This window comes from Phyllobates terribilis, unplaced genomic scaffold (assembly GCF_046119375.1).
Source record: "Phyllobates terribilis strain yellow unplaced genomic scaffold, ASM4611937v1 Scaffold_71__1_contigs__length_7168151, whole genome shotgun sequence".
In the NCBI taxonomy this organism is placed as follows: domain Eukaryota; kingdom Metazoa; phylum Chordata; class Amphibia; order Anura; family Dendrobatidae; genus Phyllobates; species Phyllobates terribilis.
The window spans coordinates 1972501-1980200 of NW_027362831.1; positions in this window are offsets into that span (position 1 = coordinate 1972501).

The following is a 7700-nucleotide window of genomic DNA, read 5'->3' on the forward strand; positions in this document are numbered from 1 at the left end:
TGGGCTGCTTAGTGTTGTTTTGATAAAATCATTGATTTGTCAGCAGGTAATTATCACTAGATGACTAGTAAGTTCTGTAGGACCCCACCCCCATCACTGATCAGTAGATTTCTGTGTACACTGAGCATGGACAGAAAGCTGCCAATCAGTGGTGTGGGTGGGGCTATACAGAGCGCAGCATTCAGAGAGCTGCTAGATCTGCAGCAGATAAAACGGTGATTTTCTCAAAATGACAACAGCAGCTGAAAAAGTGACACATCGCTGGAATCAGGGTATCTGCCCCAATATTGTGCTGCTCTCATATGAGGCAGCACAATTAATATTATGGCAAATTAATTTCCCATGAACTATCACATGATCTATCACAGGGGATCATGTGACATGTCACGTGATAAATCAGGTGTGTGGAGGGGGCTCGCGCCTTCTAAACTGCCCGGGGCCCTTGCTACTCTTAATCCACCCCTGCCTATATCCCCGGAGCGGCCTGGCTGCCCCAGTATGCCGGCGAGTCGCATACCTTGGGCGACTTTAAAGAAAGGCTGTATAGACTGTTCAAAGTTTATCCCCTGACAGAAGAACAGAAAGTAAGCATACTGATAGGGCAGTTAACTGGTGCGGCCCAGCGGGAGGTAAAGTCTTGGACAGCTGAGGAGAAAAGGACTGTAAGGGGGGTTCTGACCCGTCTACGGGACACCTTTGATACCTGTACCTCAGCAGAAATCAAAATGCGGTTCTATGGATGTAAGCAGCGAGCTCAAGATAGCATCCGAGATTATGCCCTAAATTTACAGGAAGCCTTGGGGGCAATTAAGCAAGCTGACCCTGGCAGCGTGCAGGATACAGATAAACTATTGACTGACCAGTTCATAGAAGGTCTGCTGTCCAGCGCCCACAGAACCCAGCTGCGCCTCATGGCCCTACAGAACCCCAATTTGACTTTTGCACAGTTCAAAGATAGGGCCATCCGGGAGCTCCGAGAACCTGCACCTGGTGGCACTGTAGCTTCCCGGAGCCCTGCCATCCCTTACCACCAGGGGGTGGCGCCCTATCCCGCAGACCTTGTGGGGGCTGATGCGCAGACCCTAAATCCATCCCTGCCTGCAAACCTGCACCATCAGGTCCAAGAACTAACAAAGAGTGTTGCTGCATTGACCAGGACCGTACAGTCATTACAGATCGACCCGTCAGGACCAATCAAGCTGGCTTCCAGTCTGGAGGATGTCCCGTGGCGTCGACGGAGGAGAATCCCGTCGTTCAGAGGGAGGCCCGCCGATCATTACACTGAGGATGGACAGCCGATATGCCGCCGTTGCAGCCAGCCGGGACACGTAGCCAGGTACTGTACTTTAAATGGGTCCGACCTGGGGCAAAGGGCCAACCCCCAGGCATAAGGTCATCAGGCCCATCTAATTGGCGTGATAAGTACGTAGGGGGACGCCCGGTTTTACCCGTAGTGCTGGACGGTATCCCCATGAGTGCACTGCTGGACACTGGGTCCCAAGTGACTACCATCCCCTATGTACTTTTCAAGCAGTACTGGAGTGACACTGATATAACTCGTTATCCAGACGATGACTTGAGCATCATCGCCAGCAATGGTCAACCCGTGCCGCAGGTGGGGTTCAGAGAGATGACCATTAAGATTGGTAAACTTGAACTGCCGGCACAGGGAGTGATCATTGTGGACATTGACCGTCGAGAAAGTCACCCTAAAATAACCTTGGGTACTAATGTGATTGAAAATTGTCTTTCAGAAGCAATTGTAATTTTGCAGCAGGTGGCGATGAACGCGAGGTCCAGCCAACAGAGGGTCCTCCAGAAGGAGATAAGAGCCCTGATGAGATGGCAACAGGTAGAACTGTCTGGTGGTGAGATCGGTAGCGTGAGGATGAGCGACCCGTTCCCCATTGCCATGCCCCCCAAAAGTGAAATGATCTGGTGTCGGACTGCAATCGGGTTAAGAGGGAGAGACTACCAAGCCATGGTAGAACCCGTGTACTCAGACAGCAGGCCCACCATTTTGACAGCCCGGGGGGTGGTCGATGTCCGCCATGGAAGGGTGCCCGTCCGGATCTTAAACATTGGGGAAAGGGAAGTACACTTGCCCCGGTACGCTACACTAGCCAAATTGTATACTGTTGAACACAATGCTGTCAGGGCCATGGAACCCTTGCCTCCATCTCCCCAGGCGGAGGGTAATGGTTCCCAGAAACCCAAGGAGGACTGGTGCCAGAAACTCCACGTGGGTGCTGACTCCACTCCCTTGCACCAAAAACAAGGAGTCTACCGGGTGGTTCAAGAGTACGAGAGAATCTTTAGTAAGCACCCGCTAGACTTCAGCAGAGTGAAAGGGGTAGAACACCACATCCCCACGGGGAGCCACCCACCAATAAAAGAAAGATACAGACCTGTACCACCCCGCACACTATCAGAACGCAAAGGGCATGCTGAGAGAAATGAAGGAAGCCGAGGTCATTAGAGACAGTTGTAGCCCCTGGGCAGCCCCCTTGGTTCTGGTAAAAAAGAAAGACTGTACTATGAGAATGTGCGTGGACTATAGAGAAGTCAATCGTATCACCCATAAAGACGCATACCCGTTGCCTAGAATAGAGGAGTCTTTGGTCGCACTAAAATCAGCTAATTTCTTCTCTACTTTGGACCTTACTAGTGGGTACTGGCAGGTTCCTGTGGCAGAGGCTGATAAGGAGAAGACCGCCTTCACCACCCCGATGGGATTAAGTGAATTCAACTATATGCCGTTCGGGCTCTGCAACGCACCCGGGACCTTACAGAGGCTGATGGAATGCTGTCTAGGGCACCGAAACTTTGAGACGGTCCTACTTTACCTGGACGACGTGATTGTCTATTCGAAGACTTACGAGGACCATCTAAAGCACCTGGCCGAGGTGTTCGAGGCCCTGGCTGGCTTTGGCATGAAAGTGAAACCCTCCAAGTGCCATCTGTTAAAGCCGAAGGTACAGTACCTGGGACACGTGGTGAGTGCAGAAGGAGTAGCCCCCGACCCTGACAAAATCATGGCAATAAAGAACTGGCCAAGCCCCTCTAACATAAAAGAAGTGAGGCAGTTCGTCGGGTTGGTAGGCTACTACCGAAGGTTCATCCCCAGGTTCACCAAGATGGCAGCCCCTATGCAGGACCTCCTTATAGGACAATCTAAGACCAGAAGCCAAAAGCCACCCTTCAAGTGGGACAAGCCGGAAGAGGCGTCCTTCCGCCAGCTGAAGATGGCCCTCACAGGGGATGAGATCCTGGCCTACCCTGATTATGGCCAGCCTTTTATCCTCCACACAGACGCCAGTAATGTGGGGCTGGGAGCCGTACTGTCACAGAACCAACAGGGCAGAGAAAGGGTGATCGCGTACGCCAGCCGGAAGCTGAGGCCCACCGAGAGAAACCAGGAGAATTACAGCTCCTTTAAGCAGGAGTCCTTGGCAGTGGTGTGGGCCGTAACAGAACGTTTCAAGCATTACCTGGCCTCTGTGAAGTTCACTGTGTACACGGACAACAATCCGTAGACACATCTGGACAATGCGAGACTTGGTGCCCTAGAGCAGCGGTGGATGGCCCGGCTAGCAAACTATGACTTCACCATCAAGTACCAGGCAGGCCGAGCCAATGCCAATGCAGATGCCCTATCGAGAATGCCCCACTTGCCCGATAAGGGAGAAGATCCAGATGAGTTGGAGGAAATAGAGCTCCCTGCATTCCACCGGTACGGGGCCACTCAGTACTCCCACCGTGTAAGAGACAAAGACTTGACCACTGTCATGTTCAATCCCTTACCTCACCACGGCTGGGCTGAAATGCAAGATAGTGACCCTGCAATTCGCCTGGTGAAAGACCTGTTGACCCAGGCAGACGCTAGCCCTGGCTCGGACGCTCCAGAGGAAGCCAAGCAGTTATGGAAGGAGAAAAGCAGGCTATTCCTCTACGAAGGTAAGCTGTGCAGAAGGCTTGTCAACCACCGGACGCACGAGCTGACCTGGCAGGTAGTGGTCCCGAGACGAGATGCAGCAATGGTCCTGGAGGCCTACCATGACAGAGCGGGACACTTCGGGTGGAAGAAACTGGAGTTCCTACTGAGAGAGCGGTTCTACTGGGTCGGAATGAGAGGGGCCATAGAGAAGTGGTGCAGGGACTGCGGCCCATGTAACCTCAGAAGGAAGGACGGTACCAGCCAGAAGACGCCTTTGATGCCCATCGTCACCAGGCAGCCTCTTGAGCTGGTAGCTCTGGACCATGTGAAACTGGCTCCAAGCCGGTCGGGCTACGTCTAAGCCCTGACAATAGTGGACCACTATTCCCGGTTCCTGGTGGTGGTTCCTGTTAAAGACTTGACAGCCCAAACAGCGGCCAGAGCCTTCCAACAACACTTCTGCCATCCACACGGGTATCCGGAACAGGTCTTGACAGATCAAGGTCCAGCGTTTGAGGCTGAAGTCTTCCAGGAGTTCTGCAACCTCTACGGCTGTAAGAAGATTCGGACAACGTCTTACCACCCACAAACCAACGGGCTATGTGAGAAAATGAATAATATCGTCATTGATCTCCTCAAAACGTTGCCCCTGGAAGAACGCAGCCTGTGGCCGGAGAAGCTGCCAGACCTGATAGACTTATACAACCATATCCCGGTGAATGCTACAAATTGCACCCCGGCTTACCTGATGAGGGCAAGACCAGGTAAGCTGCCGATAGACCTGGAGATGGGAGTCCTCCCCACCTCCCCAGACGCGGACTGGGATACGGAACGGCGGCTACAGTACAAGAAGGTACAGGAGAGTGTGGAGAGGAGTCTGGCTCAAGCGAGAGAAAAGCAAGAGAGGCTCTTCAACCAACACGCCCCTGCTGGTCCCCTGGAACCTGGTGAGCAGGTCCTGAAGCGGAAGAGAAGGCTTCACAAGCTAGATGACCAGTGGGAGAGCGACCCGTACACAGTACTGCAGTCCAACCACAACAACCCGAAGGTATGTGTAATTACCAAGGATGGAGGAGAAACCACTAGCACCGTCTCCAGAGACCACCTAAAAAGGTGCCCCAAGCAACTACAGAGTGCAGGAGAAGATCAAGATGACCTTGAACCCGCAGAAGACAAGAAAGAAATGATCAGCACAGTTCTTGGAGAGTTCCCCCGGTCCTGGACTCGGATAAATGATGCAATAGTGGTACCCGTCCTACACTTCCTTCAACCAACCCAGCAGGAACCTACAGGAGAGCAGGAGGAATCAGAAGACCAAGCAGCCCTAGAGGCAGAAGAACCCATGCCAGCAGCCCAGGAGAGTCAACCCTCTGCTGACAGTGAGCCTGCCATACCTGCGGTAAGCCAAAGGACCCGCAGATAGCTGCCTGCACTGCCTGTAAACCCAGCTAGTAGCTGTACCCTGAATGCTAGTGGGGAAAGTCAGGTTAGAACACCACCAGACAGAGGGTTACGCAGGTCAACCCGGAGCACTAGGGGGCAAATACCAGCTCGCTGGAAGATCTAAATGCTGTATATTGTAAATGTTTTATGTTTGTTGCCTGGTTGCTAATTATGTTTTTCCAGTCTTTCTAGTTCATGGACTAACAGGTTATGGATGCTGAATAACCGGAACTGTCTTGTAGATAGTTGCACTTGGTGCCCTCTTTCGAAGATGGCCACGGAAGAAAAATCTGTCCGGTGTGGCCTCCTTGTAGCCCAAAGTAGAGAGCTCAGCCTTGTCGCCACGCCCAAGGCGAGGAGCTTGGGGTTTATGGAAACAGGTCCCCACACCGTGGAAAACTTCACACCTTGTTGGGTGACATGGACACCCGGTCACGGAAGCGCCGTGACCTCAAGGACAAAATATACTTGTATATATGTTATGTTGTCATTTATACCCTGTATTTGTGTTTCCTGTTTAGTCCGGAGTACTAAATTTTACTAGGGGAGAATGTGTCACCCCAGGCCTGGATGCCACAAACAATAATCTGTGTCTGAGTGCAGGAGGGAGGTCCCCTGGTTAGGGACAATTAGCATACAGCACCTCCTGTCCCAGGCCAGCAGGGGGAGCTGGCTGCCCCTATAAAAGCTGGAACTGGGGGCAGGGTTAGAGAGAACTGGAAGACCTAGCTCAGGAGTGAGACTAGTCCCAGAGAAGGAGGGACAGTTCAGCTGTAGCTGAGGAGTCCGTGAGGCAGAGGAGAAACTGCAAGCCAGGGACAGAGGTGGACGAGAGCCGGTCCTGGAAGAGAAACAATCTACCGGGCATTGGGGTCCGGGGCTGTCAGGGTTACAAGCCCAGCAGCAGAGAACCAACCTGCGAGGGATTTCAGGTCCCTTGGCCTAAGAAGCCTGGAGGCTCCGCCACACAGAGGGACCAGTACAGCGAGGAGCAAGCAACAGGTACCCAAGGCCCTAGTCGCATGCCATACAGGCGAGAAGTACACGGCCAGCTCAGGGACGTGGGCTATTACACCACGAAAAGGGGGATAGTCAGAAAGAGCATAGAGAGAACGGTAGGCCTACACACTCACCCTAACCAGTGGGGCTCGCCCGAATGCTCTCAGACACCCAGGCCCATTCCTAACCGGTACTGTTGGGTCATTAATAATATCTACAATAAAGACCCTGAACTGTTTGAAGCGGACTCTGAACTCTTACTATTGCGGCCTGCACTATCACCCCCAACATCCACCTACACTGCCCTGAGGCTACACTCTTCCCGTGGGGAGTTATCCTACACCTGTGCTGCACACCAACACCAGCCTCAGCAGTCTGCCTCGCAGCGGCGGTTATCCCTGACCGCAATCCACGGGTGGCGTAGTCGGACATTCAAAACACTGATAAATAGACTGCCACCATTTGGTCTGACCACCCTGAGCCACGGGATCGGGTTGCCACTACTACCCCCATCAGCACCGTACCCCACGGCCCAGGGGGCGAGTCATGTGCATCAAATTATACATACACATATGGTGCAGTGGGGCTTCATACTATATACAGGTGCTTCTCACAAAATTAGAATATCATCAAAAGTTAGTTTATTTCAGTTCTTCAATGCAAAAAGTGAAACTCCTATATTATGTAGAGTCATTACACACAGAGTGATCTATTATATAGAGTCATTACACAGAGGGATCTATTATATAGAGTCATTACACACAGAGGGATCTATTATATAGAGTCATTACACACAGAGGGATCTATTATATAGAGTCATTACACACAGAGGGATCTATTATATAGAGTCATTACACATAGAGGGATCTATTTTAAGTGTTTATTTCTGTTAATGTTGATGATTATGGCTTACAGCCAATGAAAACACAAACGTCATTATCTCAGTAAATTAGAATACTTCATAACAACAGCTTGAAAAATGTTTTTAAAATTCGAAAAGTTGGCCTACTGGAATGTATGTTTAGTAAATGCTCTCAATACTTGTTCGGGCTCCTCGTGCATCAATTACTGCATCAATGCGGCAATGTGGCATGGAGGGATCAGCCTGTGGCACTGCTGAGGTGTTATGGAAGCCCAGGTGGCTTTGATAGCAGCCTTCAGCTCATCTGTATTGTGGGGTCTGGGGTCTCTCATCTTCCTCTTGACAATACCCCATAGATTCTCTATAATAGATTCTCTATGGGGTAAAGGTCAGGCGAGTTTGCTGCCAATCAAGCACAGTGATACTGTTGTGTGTAAACCAGGTATTGGTACTTTTGGC